Genomic DNA, 18,736 nt, shown 5'->3' with positions numbered 1-18,736 from the left:
AGCAGGAGTAGGCCATCTGGCCCTTCGAGCCTGCCCCATTAGGGACCAAAGGAGCATTTTATGTGGAACTGAAAGCAGTAGGTGAGATTTTAAATGAGTATTTTGCATCTGTGTTCACTGTGGAGAAGGCTGATATAGGTATAGAAAGCAAAGAGAGACTGTGATATAATTGGATAGGTTAGCATTGAGATGAAGGAGGTGTTAGTGGTTTCAGAAGGCTTAAAAATGGCATAAATCTCCAGGCCCTGATGAGATATATCCAGGGCTGTTGTGGGATGAAACTCTGGCACTAATTTTCAAATTCTCTCTGGCCACAGGAGAGGTGCCAGACAACTAGAGGATAGCAAGGAAAATAGGGAAATTTCAGGTAATTACAGGCCAGTGGTAGGGAAATTATTGAAAAAAATTCTCAGGAACAGAATTAATCTCCACTTTCAAAGGCAAGGATAAATTAAGGATAATCAACATGGCTTTGTCAACGGGAGATCATGTCCAACAAATTTGATTGAATCTTTCGAGGTGACTAGGTGTACAGATGAGGGCAGTGCAGTTGATGTAGTCTACATGGACTTCAGTGAGGTTTTTGACAAGGTCCTACACGGGAGACTGATCAAGAAGGAAAGAACCCATGGGAGCCAGGGCAATTTGGCAAATTGGATCCAAAATTGACTTTGTGGCAGGAGGCAGAGGGTGATAGTCGATGGTTGTTTTTGTGACTGGAAGCCTATGTCCGGTGGTGTATCGCAGAGATCAATGCTGGGTCCCTTGCTATTTGTAACGTATATTAATGATCTAGATGTAATTGTGACTTGTAATGACTGATTAATGAGTTTGCAGATGACATGAACACAGGAGGTGTGGTAAATAGTGAAGAGGGAAGCGTTACGTTACAGGACAATAGACAGGCTGGTTAGATGGACGGAACAGCGGCAAATGAAATTTAACACTGAAAAGTGGGAGGTAATGTATTTCGGGAGACCTAACAAGGCAAGGGCATATACAATGAATGGTAGGACGCTAGGAAGTACAGAGGATCAGAGAGACCTTGGGTGCATGTCCAAAGATCCCAGAAGGCAGCTGAACAGGAAGATAAGGTGGTTAAGAAGACATATGGGATACTTGCCTTTATTAACCGATGAATTGAATATAAGAGCAGTGAGGTTATGATGGAGCTGTGTAAAATGATGATTAGGCCACAGCTAGAGTACTGTGTGCAGTTCTGGTCGCCACACTATAGGAAGGATGCACTAGAAAGAGTGCAGGGGAGATTGACTAAGATGTTGCCTGGGCTGGAGCAGTTCAATTTTGGAGAGAGTGGTTAGGCTGGGATTGTTTTCCTTAGAGCAGAAAAGGTTGAGATGGGACCTAATTGAGGTGTACAAAATTAGTTAGGGTCGATAGGAAGAAACGTTTCCCCTTAGTAGAGGGATCAATAAACAGGAGATATAGCTTTAAGGTAAAGGGCAGGAGATTTAGAGAGAATTTGAGGAAAATCTTTTTCACCCAGAGGGTGATGGGAATCTGGAACTCATTGTCTGAAAGGGTAGTAGAAGCGGGGAACCCTCACAACCTGAAATGCCAAGGATACAGACCAAGTGCTGGAAAATGGGACTAGAGTAGGTAGATATTTGGTAGCTGACACAGATACAGGGGCCAAAGGGCCTCTTTCTGTGCTGTAAAGTTCTACAGGGGTGATTTTCCAACTTCGCCGCACCTGGTGCACTTCACACCAATCCTAGAAAATAGTGTGCAAAGTGGTTTGCAATTGCACCAGTCCCATTCTAATGGTACAAACCAAATTGTGCCCTTTTTGAGCATGAGGCCAGTTGGCTTATCTAAGTAGAATTAAATATGCACAGCCTATTCAATGCTAGATTCTCTCGGCTCTCCAAACCTTCTGACATTCACGCACGGCATGGGATCAGTGAGAATCACTATTGGTCTCCACTAGCAGAGACGAGGTGCGATAACCAGGGTGGGGGCTTGGAGACCATTGAAGCCCCCAAGTGGTCGGGAACAATGCTGGGCAGTTCCCACCAGGATTTGTCCACCTAGCACCCTGGCAGTACCCATTTGGCACAGGAGTGCCAGTTGGGCATTACCAGTGTGCAAGAGCAGTTCCAAGGAATTTCACAGTAACTTCATTGCAGTGATAATGTAAGCTTTAGTTATGACTAATGAATAAACTTTAACTTAACTTTGAGGAAGTGGGACCTGGGAGGAGTTGGTGGTTTGATGCTGGGTTGTTCTTTGTTCTTTGTCTTTGTAATACAGGTGGGATCGTGCATGGATGGAGTATGGGCGAGGGCTTGTGAAGGGTTAGAGCATGAAGGGTGGGCATGCCAGTTGTCATGGGGGGCGGGGGATTGAAATTCATCCCCAGGTGAAATTGACATCTCCTCTCTGTCAGAACACTTCAGAGGGGCCTGTTCACACCAGCAGCTTCTGCAGGGAGAAAGGAAAATCTCTGCTGCAGAATGGAATGTTGCAATGATTTAAAAGACTGCTGGGTGACCGGGGAGCACGGAAATTAAAGTGACCCCGCTACTTCAAAATTTTCACACTGACAGGCTGGAATGCAGAAATTGATCTCAGAGCTGCCTGAAATCACCACGCCAGGGCTGATTTTCTGGTCTACCAGGGATAGAAGAGGCCAACCAATCAAGACATTAGGCCAGGGTGTTAGTGCCAGGGTGCTGTGGGCAGTGCACTGTTGGCACTGCCAAGGCACTTTTTCTATTAATTCGCGGGACATGGGCTTCGCTGGCTCACCAGCATTTGTTGCCCATCCCTAGTTATCCTTGGAGGGCAGTTGAGAATTAACTACATTGCTGTGGCTCTGGAGTTACATGTAACCCAGACCAGGTAAGAATGGAGGATTTCCTTCTCTAAAGGACATTAATGAATGAGATGAATTTTTCTGACAATCGACATGGTTTCATGGTCATCTATAGATTCTTAATTCCAGATATTTGTTATTAAATTCAAATTCCACCATCTGCCATGATGGGATTCAAACCTGGGTCCCCAGAACATTAGCTGAGTTTCTGGATTAATAGTCTAACGATAATACCACTGAGCCATCGTTTCCCCACTTGGTTTGGCCTGAAGAGGGGGTTGAGTGGAGTCTGAGAGAGGAGGGGAGGTGCAAAGCGGGCGTTCAGGTTGCATAAACCTCATGCCTGCATGGTGGAGGGAAGGGGGGTTGCCTCACATTGCTGAGGCTTTGGTAGTGCTTCCTCAACCCTCAGAGTCCAACGCGCCAGGCCCTCGCTTGTGAAGACCTGCATGAAAGCCCGTTCGATGCAGATCCCACTGTAGATGTGGGTGAGCTGGTTGGCCTTAGTGGGCCCGGAGAATTCCTCCCTCATTTTCTTGGGGAAAATTGTGGCCTATGACTCGAACTATGTTCTAAGTTATCGCCTCTAGAAATTTCCCCACCACCAAGTTTAAACTGAGTGGCCTGCCGTTGCTGGGATAATTCTTGCATCATTTTTTGAACAAAGGTTTGCAATATTCCAATCCTCTTGAATCTCCCCTGTATCTAAGGAGCATTGCACATTTATGGCCAGTGCACTTCTCCAGTCATTTTGAACCACCACAATGAATCAGAGGGTGGATGGTGAGCGGCAAGTGTTTTCACTCTATACGTGGCTGATGACTTCCTTTCACAACTCAGATACGCATAACCATTACTCATGTTCCTCATGGCAGCACAGCTCACGTTACATCACTAATGAGATGATTAGGGGGTTGAAGCAACAGTTGTGCTGTCTCAGTCGCTTTGTAGGAGCTCTCCTGAACCTGTCGGAGTGACTGTCCTGATTTATAGTGGTGTGTTGCATCCTCTACAAATTGGCCATCATGAAGGTACAGCCCTGTCTAGCATGGATTTGGAGAGCACCTCGGGAAGAGGAAGAGGAACGTAGGAGACGGCAGGCACATTCATTTTCCAGGTGAGCACCCCCCTGAGTGTGTGTTTAGCCCCAATTCCTTTGAATAAAACCTCGGATCTCCATTTTTGAATAGGCCTCACCTTACCATTCCTCAACTACAGATCATCCCAGCACTCCCTTGGTTGCAATTTTGATATAAAAAAACACACAAAATAACAATTACTTAACAACTTGGTCCAATCCATCTATTGCATAATTATTCTGGTGCACTCCCTCAGTACTTGCCGGTCTTTATTCTCAAGCAGCCCTAGGCCTAGGCCTTTGGGTTTGTTACAGATGGAGAGAGATGTAAAATAACCAGTCCCTTTTCTCACCTGTCAGCTGACCACAACAAGATGTACTGTTGAGGAGGAGTGTTTTAACCCCGTGAGTGCTGCAACTGTAAAGAACAGACTCAAAGCAGGCTTTTTTGTAAGTTTAAATCAAAATAACAGGGAGGCATCTATTTCTCACAATACCTGAAATGTCACCACAACAACACCCACTACTCTCACACATACTGGACACACTGACGCTAAAAAGGCGACTTCTAAAGATGGTTATTGTAAAGAGTCAAAAAGGTTGCTTCTAATTACTCCTCAAGATGGTCGTTGAAACATTGCAGACCTAAAAGATTTTCTCTTGGTCCACTGAAGACAAAGAAGGTTGGATGTTTCTGACTTTTCGGTTGATCTTGCAGTTGAGCTTGTGTGGTGAAGAAATATAATCTTGCAGGTAAAATGAACACTGATTTCGTCAATCATGATGACAGCAGTCTGAACCTGCATTGCAACAGCAGAGATATCGTGACCTCAGTTGAGTTTCTCTTGCAGCATGAAGACTTTGCAGGGTGTAGTAATTGCAAGAATGGGTGACCACCACTTAGTATAATGAGCTGTAGTGGAATATTTTCCAGCAGCTAAATGTGCAAAGTACTTTCACAACATTAACATTTTCAGCTCTTGGGTCTACTCTGCTGCAAAAGCCCACAATTTTGATATAAAAAAATCGCACAAAACAGCAATTACTTAACAACTTGGTCCAACCCAACCATTACATAATTATCCTTGTGCACTCCTTCAGTACCTGCTGGCCTTTGTCCTCAAGCATTCCCAGGCATAGGCCTTTGGGCTTGTTACAGTTGGAGAGAGATGTAAGATAATCCGTCCCTTTTCTCACCTCTCAGCTGACCACAACAAGGTGATCCCCATATAAAAGCAAATTAATGCAAATGCTGGAATCTTTCCCCGTGTTTTTGTGGCTATGACTCATCTTTCATTCCCTCACTCAACAGTATAAATATCTCCCACTTTCTATGCCTTTTAGCTTTGACAAAGGGTTATCTGGGTTCAACGTCAGCTCTTTTCTTACGTGAATAATTTGCCGGATGTTAGAGATGGAAAGGTGGTAGGACTGGAGGGTCTCGATGACATTACTGTTACTAGAGAGGTGGTGCTCGACAGACTGGAGGGGCTGATTGTGGACAAGTCCCCAGGACCGGATGGAATGCATCCGAGGGTCCTGAAAGAAATGGCGGAGGTGATAGTGGATGCCTTGGTGGTTATTTTGCAGACGTCGCTGGATTCCGGGGAAGTGCCGGAAGATTGGAAAACGGTTAATGTTACGCCGTTGTTTAAGAAGGGTGCCAGGCAAAAGGCGGGGAATTATAGGCCTGTTAGTTTAACGTCTGTTGTAGGTAAAATGTTAGAATCCGTCATCAAGGAGGAAATAGTGAGGCATCTTGAGGGGAACTGCTTGATAGAGCAGACGCAGCACGGTTTCGTTAAAGGGAAGTCGTGTCTGACAAATTTACTGGAGTTCTATGAGGATGTGTCTAGGGCGGTGGATAGAGGAGAGCCGGTGCATGTGGTCTTTCTTGATTTTCAGAAGGCGTTTGACAAGGTACCTCACAAGAGATTATTGCAGAAGGTCAGGGGGCATGGAGTTGGGGGTAGGGTGTTAGTGTGGATAGAGAACTGGTTGTCAAATAGGAGGCAGAGAGTGGGGGTCAATGGGTGCTATTCAGATTGGCGGATGGTGACTAGTGGAGTGCCCCAGGGGTCGGTGCTGGGGCCTCAGCTATTTACCATTTATATAGATGATCTGGAGGAGGGAACCGAGTGTAGGGTGTCGAAATTTGCTGATGACACCAAAATTGGTGGAAAGGCAAATTGTGCGGAGGGTGGTGAGAGTCTACAGAAGGATCTAGATAGGCTGGGCGAATGGGCCAGGAAATGGCAAATGGAATTTAATGTTGGCAAGTGCGAGGTGGTCCACTTGACTGATGCCGGAGTTGAGGGGGTTGAGCTATGAGGAGAGGCTGAATAAATTAGGCTTGTACTCGTTAGAGTTTAGAAGAATGAGGGGAGATCTCATTGAGATGTATAAGATGATGAATGGGATGGATAGGATAGAGGTGGAGAGACTCTTCCCGCTCAGAAAGGATAATAGAACTAGGGGGCACAGCCTCAAGATAAAGGGGGGGCGGTTTAGAACGGAGTTGAGGAGGAACTTCTTCACTCAAAGGGTGGTGAATCTCTGGGATTCTCTGCCCGTTGAAGTGGTGGAGGCTACCTCGCTAAATATTTTTAAGACGCGGGTTGATGGGTTTTTGATAAGAGAGGGGATTAAGGGTTATGGGGAGAGGGCGGGAATGTGGAACTGAGCCACGACAGATCAGCCATGATCTTATTGAATGGTGGGGCAGGCTCGAAGGGCTAGTTGGCCTACTCCTGCTCCTATTTCTTATGTTCTTATGTTCTTTCCTTACAGATGTTGCCAGACCTGCTGAGATTTTCCAGCATTTTTTCTTTTGGACTGAGATCCCCATGTTTATTCTCCATTGGACTATCAGGTCACCTTCCTGATGTACGCCTCTCAAAGGGGCCAGCTATTACACATGGCCACTGCTGCTTCTGTAATGGAATCGAGACATCAGTCATCAAATGCTGCTTCATGTTTGTGTCTGCAAATGTCCTCATAGAGTTTGTCATCATTCCCAGGCTGTCAAGGATGTGCCCCACACTCTGCACAAAGTTCTGTGTCAAGTTGCTGCTGGATTGTGCTCTTTGACAGGGATATTAGACTTCTTGGCAGGCCTGCCAATGCATCGGGCATTTCTGTCTGCACACCCATCAGCATTTTTCTCTACCTGTCCCATCAGGTTTCCAGTCTGAGCCCCATGTAGCAGAACTGATGTGACACCTCACCCTCCCAGAAGCTGATATTAAAGCTATCCTTTCCTCTGTGGACTGGTTGTAACACGGGTAGAGGCAATGGCCTAGTGGTATTATCACTGGGCTATTAATCCAGAAATCAGCTAATGTTCTGGGAACTCAGGTTTGAATCCCAGCAAGGCAGATGAATTTGATTTCAATAAAAAAAATCGGGAACTAGGAATCTACTGATGATCATGAAACCATTATTGATCGTCAGATAAAGCTTATCTGGTTCACTAATGCCCTTTAGGGGTGGAAGTCTGCCATCCTTACCTGGTCTGGCCTACATGTGACTCCAGAGCCACAGTAATGTGGTTGACTCTCAACTGCCCTCCAAGGGCAGCTCGGGATGGGCAATAAATGCTGGCCAGCCAGCGACATCCATGTCCCACGAATGAATAAAAGAAAACACATCACAACTAGCAACTCACTGCCTGCTGATCACATCTCATAGCCACTCACTGAGGTCAAACAGTCCCAGAATCAGAGCTGGTGGCTGGAAATGTCAGATTAAATGTTTCTTCTTCATCAGTATCTTGCTTCTTCATGGAGTTCAGCCTCCTGCCCCTATGCCTGACCAGGCAGGGGAACAGGTTTCTGAAAGCACAAGGGTTAGGGTGGGGGACAGGCGGGGTGAAATGAATGAAAGCAAGATGTTTGCAGATTGTAAATCAAGACATATTGCATGATGAGGGAGAAATTGGATTCGTGAAGGCAGTTTGAGAAGGGTTTAGCTCATAATGGCTGCTCCAATGATGGCCGGGACCATCTCCTCGATATGGATGAGTAGTTGCTTTTGGCTGGGCACCTTTCCTTATCCAGTATGAGAGAAAGACTGAACAGTGTCTGTTAGTATGGTAGAGTGTGTTTGATGATCTGCCTGCCACAGTTGAATAGCTGGCATTGTGTGCAAGCTGTTAAGATGTGAGAGTGCGGGTTCACAGCAGTGCTAAGTGTGTGAGGGCGAGGTGAAGTTATGAATGTGAGGTTTGAGTTGTGGTTACTAGAGATTGTTGGTGGGTGAGTGAAGGAGCTGTGGGGATTGAAGCAATGTGTGTGGCTTGTGGTACAGTTGACTTGGCCCCTCATTAAAAGTCATTAAGTTTCTTCCAGTACTATGTCCAAGTCTTGATGGTTTGACTGCTTGCATTGACAGCAAAGGCTATCTGCTACACGAGCCTAAGTATTGTCTGGAGGGGGAGTGTCGGGTGTGTCTTTCTGGCCCCTGAGGGAAGGGAATCTCTTTCCTCCTGTGCACCTCAGGCACCAAAACTTCTGCTATGGTGTCCAAAAACCTTGGTGCACGGTCCCTGCTTTCAACTCCTCTTCTAATTCCAACTCTTACTCCAGCCAAAGTTCACCTTGTCTTTGAGAGGTGCAGCTTAGCTTTAAGTGCTATTGTCATTTGTTCTTTGGGCCCCTCCTGAGTTGTGCAGCCATTCAACAATATATTCAATACTGGACTATACCGCACAATTTACAGTAAAAGGCAGCACCAAGTTTGCATGCTATCTACATTATTCTGAACAGTGGGTTAATAGGGAATTACATTCCATGTGTCTGATCTTGGGTGCTATCCAGTTGAATCTAGTTGTGTTAAATGGCCACTGTGTCATTTACTTGAGTTGCCATTCACAGCAGTTTTACATGAGGTAGAGCAGAGGGGAGGGAACATGACCAAGGAGTTCAGAGTCTCTCAGGAGGAGATTAGGAAAGAACCAGAAAAGCTGGTGGATTGAGACAAGAGCTGCTATCTCCTATTGAGAGTGTTCACAGCTAACAAAGAAGATATCACAGAATTGATGATTTTGCTAAAGGAAATGTCCCATCTGGTGAGCTACAAATCTACACTTGGATGGATGCTACACTGAAGGTGTCAACACATTTAGTAAAATCTATCTAGAGGCCAGGAAGAAGGGAACACACTTCAGCTTTGCAATTGTGTATCCAGATCCTAAACAACCACTGGTTCCAGAGTGAAAGAAATTGGTACCATTGTTTCAGGAAGGGAGGGACCAGATGACTCAATGACATTACAATCACACAAATTTCAAACTGGGGACTACCTGGACATTGCAGTAACACCGCCTAATAGAGCACCCACCCCCTCCTGGCCACATGCAACCATACTAATGTTTTTCCCCTAAGCACCCGTTTCATAGCAGAGCTGATTAGAGTCATAGATCCCTAAAGTGCAGAAGGAGGCCATTTGGTCCATTAATTCTACACTGACCACAATCCCACCCAGGCCCAATTCCCATAACCCCACATGTTTCCCCCTCTCATGCTGGGGTAAATTTAGCGTGGTCAATCAACCAGAACACCTTTAGACTGTGGGAGGAAACCGGAGCACCCGGAGGAAACCCACGCAGACATGGGGAGAATGTGCAAACTCCACACAGACAGTGACCCAAGTCTGGAATTGAGCCCAGGTCCCTGACAATTTGAGGCAGCAGTGCTAATCACTGTGCCATCGCGCAGTCTGGTCTTGCTCCTGTCTGACCAAGAAAGCTGACACATTCATTATTATTTTCTTCCTAAGCATGGTGCATTTTTGAGAATTAATTTTAGCACTGCAGATTTTGAGTAGCATTTTGCATTCTACCTCTATATTTTTTGATTAGCTTGTTTGGAACATTTTATTAAAACTGTACTTTCGTGGAATTGCTTTCATTTTGAAAATGTAAGTGGAGAATTTGTCTAGGAACGTTAATGCAATCTGGATGTGTTAAAAATTACATGGGCTAATTGCTTATTTATATATTGTAGCTGTGGAAATAGACACAGTAACTACAGCAATTATCAAATCCTCAGGATGAGTCAAACACGTTAAACGTTTGTACAACTTGTACTCAGTTGTCAACAGTGGGAAAATGTTTGTAGTGGCAGATTGTGGATGCACATAAACATGCTAAATCCTCCATGTTGTTACTCCCAGTGAGTCAGAGTATATGCTATTTTATGTCAGGAGTGTTATACCAGTACAGCATCATTAAGCAATTCATCTCTCTTCCCTGGACTAGCTCACTGTTTCCTTCACCTTCTGTTGTGTTTTTTTTCTCTCTTTCTGTCTCTCAAATACTTACTTTTCTCCTGACTGTCTTTCCCACTGTTCCTGTTCCACCCTTTCTGAGGATGTCTTCTCCTGGTCCAATGTCTGTGTGGTACTTACATTTGCGTCTTTATTGATGAACTCTGTATATTTTTCACAATTTCTTTTAAGCACATAGGAAGGTGGAACACTGCATATAGTAGATAGAAGCTGGCAGGAAGTGCCGTTAGAATAGTCTTCCATGGATGTTTTGAGAGGTGAGGTGGAACATATGGAAGAATGGACAGGAAGAGGCAGAGATTTGGTGTTGCACCATATGGGTCAACCAGTTGGGGGGGGATGCGCAAGTGGGAAGGGGAGAGCAAGCTGGGAGTGTGAGTGGAGGAGGTGTGTGAATTGAGGCCTGAGGCCAGTGAGACATTTGGAGGTTTCTGAATATAACATTTGAGTTGAGATATGGGTCGGTGAGCAGATGTCTGGAATTTGGTGTGATTTATATCAGCAAGGGAGTCAAGGATTATTGGGGGCAGACAGGAAAGTGGGACTATTACCAACCGCAAAACTCTCAGGGAATTCTGAGGGAAGCTGGAAAGTCAGTTTTATGGTGATGTGAGTTTCCCGCGGATCTTCAGCTGGTGCCTGCCGTGGCAGATTGGGAAATATGCTGGAGGCGGACGTGAACCTCATTTGCATTCTGCTAATGGGATACAGATAAAGGCCTGGCCACCCACACCCGATTCTCCGCAGCGCCAGCAGGAAAACACACCGGTACAGAACACCTTTGGATCAATGAGGTGTGCAGATGTTCTGATTCAGCTGAGCAATGCCTGGGGCTGCCTCCAGAGTTCAGGATAGCGGCCATGACAATCCCTAGAGCCCAGAAAACCACAGCAGTGAATGGAGGAACATCTCCAGGTGGACCTTCCAGATTTAATGTTCTGGAAGGGATCCATCTTCTGGTCTCAGAGTGCTCTTGGGCACAAGAATCATAAGAAATAGGAGTAGGAGTAGATAATTCAGCCCCTCGGCCCTGCTCCACCATTTAATATCATCATGGCTGATGGCATCTCGGCCTCAACTCCACTTTCCTGCCTGTTCACCATAACCCTTCAAACCCTAACTAATTAAAAATCTGTCCACCTCTTCCTTAAATTTACTCAATGTCCTGGCATCCACCATGCTGTGGGGTAGTGAATTACACGGATTTACGACCCTTTGAGACAAGTAATTTGTTATTTGATTTGATTTATTATTGTTACATGTATTAGCATACAGTGAAAAGTATTGTTTCTTGTGCACTATACAGAAAAAATATACCATTCAAAGAGAAGGAAAGGAGAAAGTGCAGATTGTAGTGTTACAGTCATAGCTAGGATGTAGAGAAAGATCACCCTAACGCAAGGAAAGTCCATTCAAAAGTTTGATGGCAGCAGGGAAGAATCTGTTCTTAAGTCAGTTGGTACGTGACCTCAGACTTAAGTATCTTTCTCCAGATGGAAGAAGGTGGAAGAGAGAATGCGTGGGGTCCAAAATTATGCTTGCTGCTTTGCTGAGGCGATGGCAAGTGTAGACAGAGTCAACGGATGGGGACGGTTTGTGTGATGGATTGGCTACATTCATGATCTTTTGTAGTTTTTTGCAGTCTTCAGCAGAGCAGGAGCTATACCAAGCTGTGATACAACCAGAGAGAATGCTTTCTATGGTGCATCTGTAAAAGTTGGTGCAGGTCGTAGCTGACATGCCAAATTTCCTTAGTCTTCTGAGAAAGTAGAGGCATTGGTGGCCTTTCCAATGGTATAACAGTGTCTACACTTCAAAAAATGATTTGCGAAGTCAATGGTTTGAAAGGTCCCATGGCAAGGCAGAAACATGGAATGGAAACCATGCCAAATCTTCTGGCCCCTTCCCTATTAGTTATGCAAACAGGTGTTTTGCATCATATTCTGTACTGAGTATTGGCCTTGATTTTTGTTTGCACTTGATGTGCAGAGGTGTGTGGGTTAGGTGGATTGGCCATGCTAAATTGCCCCTTAGCATCCAAAGATGTAAAGGTTAGATGGATTAGCCATGGTCAACGCACAGGGTTATGGGAATAGGGCAGGGAGTGGGCCTGGGTTAGATGCTCTTTTAGAAAGTCAGTGAAGAATCGATAGGCCAAATGGCACTGTAGGAATTCAACAGTTCTATGCTTGAGCCCACAATCTTCTACCTCAGGGACAAGTGCACAGTATCAATTGAGCCAAAGCTGACATCTAAACTTTGTACCTTCTACATTATTCACTAGCCTAGCTGTGATATTGGGCTCAATTGCAACATCACAGTTATTAAACTCAGCACAGAATGAAAACTGCAAGTGATTAATGAGGCAGGAAAGCAGGAGACCCAGAAAAAGAACTCCAGTTGAATTAGTGAGGAAGTCAACACAGATTGGAAAATACACAATGGAAAATGAGTGGGCACGCCTGGATATAGGTAAGTTTGGAATTTCCAGGAGGAAATATAGTACAAATGGGAAAATAAGAGAGCTGGTCCAAACTGTTTTTTTCCTATTGGGTTATTCACACTGAGCTGAAGGGATCATGAGTAGGCTGTTAGGTTTCCTTCCCTTACTAATTGGATGTAGCTGGCTTTTTGTTATAGCCTCAGAAGGAGCTGTGGGAGCTGGTTTAATGCAGAGAAAACCAAAGGCTGGGGAAAGACTGAGGTGGAAAGCTCGTAGAATAGGAGGAAGGGGAAGCAGGTGGAGCACAAGAACTCTAACCTAGGGAGCAGATAGGGAAAGAGTGAAGATTGCCAAACTCTAGGTATTCGAAAAGGCACTCAGGGTGGGCAACTTAGCAGGTGGGCGCAGGGAAGAAGAGCAAATATGCAGACGAAAGCACACGGTCTGAAAATAAGCAACCAGTGGACCAGGAAGCAAATAAAAACAGAAAATGTTGGGGATACTCAACAGCTCTGCAGCAGCTGTAGAGAGAGAGAAAAGCCAAATTAACAATTCATGTCAGTTCTGTTCTTTCTACAGTTCTCTCTCTCCACCTTGCTGCTTCACCTGCCGGATATTTGCAGCATATTCTTGCGTTTAGTTTAGATTTCAAGCATCTACAGTATTTTGCCTTTAGGCTAGGCAGATGTCCCTCTTGGAGGCCAAATACAGACCTTTTCCAATCCTCGAGCCCCTGGGCTCCATTCTTCAATATCCCATACTTTAATTGCTCTAAGGCTCTTCCATTACTTGTATATCCCAAGTGTCTTTCTACTGAGTACTGACGGATCAAACATTGCAATACTATATTGCTGCAAGCTATTTGAATATGGGGAAGACCAAAAAGATAGGTCAGGAGAGGTACAGAAAAGGAAGGAAACACATTAAAACACCACAAACAGTGAAAGACAGAATAAGGAAAAGATTTGGAGACAAATTTTTTCCACGGCAGTGGTACAAAAGGGTAACTGTATTTTATAATATTTGATCATTATAATAAGGTGTATCCTCTGATTCATTGTGTATACTGCCAGAAGAGATCCACTACTTTTTGAAATGACAATTTTAAAGAATCTCTCGAAGAGTTCTCTAGCAAGAAGGTAAATATTCGCAAAATAGTGAACCTGTGAAAATGGATCTCAGGACTTGGGCTTAAAGTGTGAATGATCAGTAATCAATTTCAAAGGTGAGAATATTAACTCCAAGGTGGGAAAGCAACTTAGCAACTGCCCTGCCTGGCCTGGGCACCCGTGGAAGCCCAGACAATTTTAAGAGTTGGGCTTTGTTAACATGGGTTTGGGTCAAATTCACAGCCAGAAAGTCCAAAGGGAAGTGGTGGAAAATTAGACAACCTAGAGGTTGTTCATTGGGCTCCAGTTAAAAGGGGGCACAAGAGTCCTGGTGCAGTCTGTGGGTTCGGAAGTGGGAATGCACTGGAAGGGAGAGGTCCACACTTCTCTCGAGCATCTTGGAGAATTATTTCTACTTCACCTGGTGGTAAGAGGAAAGGATTTGTATTTGCCTTTACCAGGTCCCATTGGAGTTTAACCATGTCCAATCTGCTGGGCTGGTGTGATGATGCCTTACTGACTGATGTCCTGGTTAAGATGTTTGTCAGGGTCCTATAGAAAGGGCAGGATCCTGATTTCATAAATACCTGAATCTGCTCTCTGCTTTAGGCAGGCACCTCATTTTTTGTTGTTTTTATTCCAATTCAATCAAATCAAGTCAAATTCAGAGTCTCAGCAAGTTGGGACATTCCCAATCCAAGCTGACAAGACAGGGCTCTCACCTTCTGTCTTGGGCTTGATCTACATGATCCAAGCTGATTAGAGTAGGCATAGCTCCTTCTCCAAGGCTTGATCTCATTTGCATCTTAGCCAAAAGGCCAAGATGCCGCTTTTAAAAATTGCTTCAAATGAAGCTAAAATGTAACCTAATGACTTCAAGCAAGCACAGCATGTCGATACAACATTTGATCTTGGCCAAAAGGCTGAGGCAGGCACCTCATATGTCTCTAAAATCCAACATTTTAAAATCACAATGGAACAGGTCACTCTGACCATTTTAACTTCTGCCAGGCACTGGTCTACGCTGTGTTTAGTTTGATTTGAAACAAAAGCTCATTTTCAGTTTGTGCACTGAGACCCCAGCTGATGGAAACAATGTTTACTTTCTGAGTGGAAAATCTAATTCTGCTCGTAAACACTTTAATCTATGATACTAGGCTTTAGCACGTTGAGCTATTTAATCCCCTGCTGCCATGCATCAACTAATAGCTTTATTCTTCACCCAGGATTCCATTGATGATTTAATTCCTCCTGTAGAAGAAACATTTCGACAAATTAGGCTAGCCTTAGGGGCTCAGCAAATTTTTAAACATACAAATTGCAAGGTACAGTCATGTATAACGAGACTCCTCCCCTCTCAATTGAGGACACACCTTTCTGATGCTAAAATAAAACTGATAATTTCGTTCACATCAGGAAACCTGGCCACCCTGTCTCCAAACTCACCTCCATGGCCCTGGTGAAATTCCTCCTGCTGTTCCTTATCTCTTAGGTGGAGATAAGACAAGATTCCTTAAAAAAGGCTCCTCTCTCCTAGGGGGAGAGGGGCTGGGGATAAGACCTTCTGCTCAGAGCCCTTCTCAACTCCTCCCTTCTCCAGCAGCTTGTCCTCCTCTGTGCTGCCTCTACTCAATCATGCTGCAGACTAGGGGGTTGCTATGTATTGCACCCATGATTGGGCACAAGTCCCCTGACCGGAACCCTTGAAGTCAGAATCAGAAGCAAGGCCATGTCTATGTGTAGCATTGCCAACTTCAACTAAAAACGCAGCAGAAAACTCACAGCACTTCTACTAACACAGGCAGGAGCCGTCGAACTCAATCACAACTAACCAAAGAGGAATTGATGATCTCTTTAATTAACTCTGTTGGCAAGGATGGAGGGAGGGGTGGAAGTGGTGGGTGGAGGGGTCCCCCCCGATGCCAAACACATGCTCAGCCATGTGTATCTAAGAGACAATATTAGCTGGAATGGTGGGATTGAAGTTGGCAGCACTCAGATCAGTATTCTATGCTGACTGACATTGCAATGTGCCCACTCTGCTTAAACCTGGTGCCCACTTTTACCACCCATGCTAATGCCTGCACCAAGATGATGTCCAGAGTAGACTGCACCAAAATTGTGCAGACGCAGTGCAGATGCCATTTTGGAATTAAAACGGCACCCAGGCCGCCAAAACTACAGACACTTACAGAGCCCAGTTTTGTGGCTGTTTGTGTTCATTCAAATTTTAGCAGCAGGCACTTTAATTTGATTTGATTTATTTTGTACGATGATATGGGATACAGTGAAACGTATTGATTCTTGCATGTGATACAGACAAAGCATACCGTACATAGAGTACATGGGGTGGTGTTGGTGGATAGGTCAGGTCTTTCAAAGTTACCTTTTGGAAAGTTGCTCTATCCAGACTATGGTTCAGAACACCACTGAGGGATGTGAACCATGAAGCTAGCCTGATTCCACAAAACTGTCTTGGAGATGCCTAACCCTGCAATGGAACTGGTCAGGTCTGGCATGCGGAGTGCTCCAGTACCAACGAACATTAGTGGTACCTGGAATGGAGTGGAAACCCCAGAATCGGGTCTGTATAAAGATTTCCATAGGTCTTCCTGACTTCATGGAAATCCAGTTAACTTTCCTCCTCTCTGGCAGATGTTATCCAATTGTTTCAGCCCCAAAGCATCTAATCTTTAGATTCTGGCATCCATTCACGGCAGAAAATGCTAAATGACCTCTCTCTTCATTTTTTCCTCATCTGATTGTGCCAGTGCACTAACAATTAGTTTTATGGTCTGCACCACCCTCAAGAGTCTCCACTCACTTTCCTGAAAGACCATCATCAGAGCCTGTTGACACCCTGATCCTGTCACAACCTCCCTTGAGGCAATGACAAACCAAAACTATTCCTTCCTATTCCCTCCTCCCTCATATTAAAAAGAGACTTTTTCTAATTCATTCATGGGACATGGATGTCACTGGCTGGCCAGCATTTATTGCCTACCCCTAGCTGCCCTTGTTCAGGACAATTGAGAGTTTCTGTGGCTCTGAAATTACATGTAGGCTGGACCAATTAAGGATGGCAGATTTCCTTCCCTAAAGTAAGGAAACCAGATGAGTTTTTACAACAATCAACAATGGTTTCATGGTCATCAGTAGATTCTTAATTTCAGATTTTTTTTATATTGAATTCAAATTCCACCATCAGCTGTGGCAGGATTTGAACCTGGATCCCTAGAACAGTAGCTAGGCTCCTGACTGAAGAGTCTAGCAATAATACCACTAGGCTATTGCCTCCCCACTCTCTCAATTCCCTCTAAGAATTTACATGGCATGTTAACAAAACAAATACACTCAATTAAGAAAAAACTTCCATGGGATGTGAATGCTGCTGGCACAGCTAGCATTTCTAGTCCATCCTAATCTCCAGGCCATTCCCAAGCAAATTCACACAGGAAACAAATGATGATGAGTATAACTTTGGCCAATCAGAAACAACTGCAATAAGAAATGTAAATAAAACTTTATTGGAAGATTACATTGCCTCAGACTTTAAAGAAGAAGAAACTTTCATTTACATAACCCTGTTCCCATTTTCACAGTCCAGAATTTACACTCCAATGTGCTTCAGAGTGACTATATTACTTTCTTGTCGGAGTGTCAGTTATGTAGGCCAACATGGCTGCACATTTGCATACAGTGAGATAAATGACTCTCTGGTAGGCTATATCTTGAACAGGATGCCATGGAGAATTAACATTGTCCCAAGCAGACATACAGAATGTTGGCTTTACCTGTCATCCAACAAGTGGTCCTTCTGTCAGTGCACCACTCTCTCAGCTCTGCACCACAAGTCTTTCATTTAGCTACGATTGTTTTTCTCAGTTGTTGGAAATAAAACACCGCGAGCAGCAATTGATACTAAACTGCCCTTTGCAGTGTCGTCAATAAATATCTGCATTATTACGATGTCATTGGCTGTCACACTGGTCTGCTCTGAGAGTGTTGAATCAAATGTTCATATGATTATGTTTGGTAAGTTTTATCAGGCAACGGATTTCACAGTCAATCCTTTATTGGGAAAAAAAAACAGCTCTTCCCAAAGCATAACTGTAATGTGAGTTTGATTTCCTTACAGCTAAAAACCTGAGGCAATACTGCTGGCAGCAGAGGTATTTATTTTGTAGGTCACAATGTGTTAATCTTAGCCCTCTGTGAGTGGAGAAGGGTAACAGCAATGTGTGAAGATAGATAAGAATGACAAATGGATGCAACCCATAGTTGCATATGGTTAACTTCAACTCACAGGTTGAGCTACTGTCAGTGGGGGAAGACTAATTGAGAGCTGATCTTCGCGTTCCTTGCTGTATCCTCTCCTCAGCAATTCATGATTTCAGCATTTTGTTTTTGTTTGTTGGAAGATCCAAATACCCGCTTTTCACTCATCACCTTCTCCCATTCCCAAGGAAAGACAGTGGGCTACAAGCCAACTGAATGTTTTGACTGCTATCTTTAAATATGGCCTTTGTAATATTCATTAGGTGTGCAATAACCTAATTAAATTAGCTTTTAGCATTTACTGCAGGACTAATTCCAGATTTCATCAGTATTACAAGTTTTGCTTAAGAACATAAGAACATAAGAAATAGGAGCAGGAGTAGGCCATCTAGCCCTTCGAGCCTGCCCTGCCATTCAATAAGATCATGGCTGATCTGTTGTGGCTCAGTTCCACATTCCTGCCCTCTCTCCATAACCCTTAATCCCCTCACTTATCAAAAACCCATCAACCCGCGTCTTAAAAATATTTAGCGAGGCAGCCTCCACCACTTCAACGGGCAGAGAATTCCAGAGATTCACCACCCTTTGAGTGAAGAAGTTCCTCCTCAACTCCGTTCTAAACCGCTCCCCCTTTATCTTGAGGCTGTGCCCTCTAGTCCTACTGTCCTTTCTGAGCGGGAAGAGTCTCTCCACCTCTATCC

The 18,736-nt window shown here is 44.5% G+C and overlaps 1 protein-coding gene and 1 pseudogene across 3 annotated transcripts in view; both read left to right on the top strand.

Moving 5' to 3' along the window:
* The window catches only part of LOC145356680 (E3 ubiquitin-protein ligase HECW1-like), a 434,978-nt gene that overhangs the window by 187,677 nt on the left and 228,565 nt on the right, over positions 1-18,736 (top strand). The gene's annotated exons all lie outside the window — the stretch shown is intronic.
* Positions 8,827-9,286, top strand: LOC145356692 (histone deacetylase complex subunit SAP18 pseudogene; annotated as a pseudogene).

Source organism: Carcharhinus amblyrhynchos, chromosome 2 (assembly GCF_965287045.1).
Source record: "Carcharhinus amblyrhynchos chromosome 2, sCarAmb.v2.hapA, whole genome shotgun sequence".
In the NCBI taxonomy this organism is placed as follows: domain Eukaryota; kingdom Metazoa; phylum Chordata; class Chondrichthyes; order Carcharhiniformes; family Carcharhinidae; genus Carcharhinus; species Carcharhinus amblyrhynchos.
The sequence above is the reverse complement of the archived record's forward strand: the minus strand, read 5'-3'. Positions and strand labels throughout refer to the sequence as shown.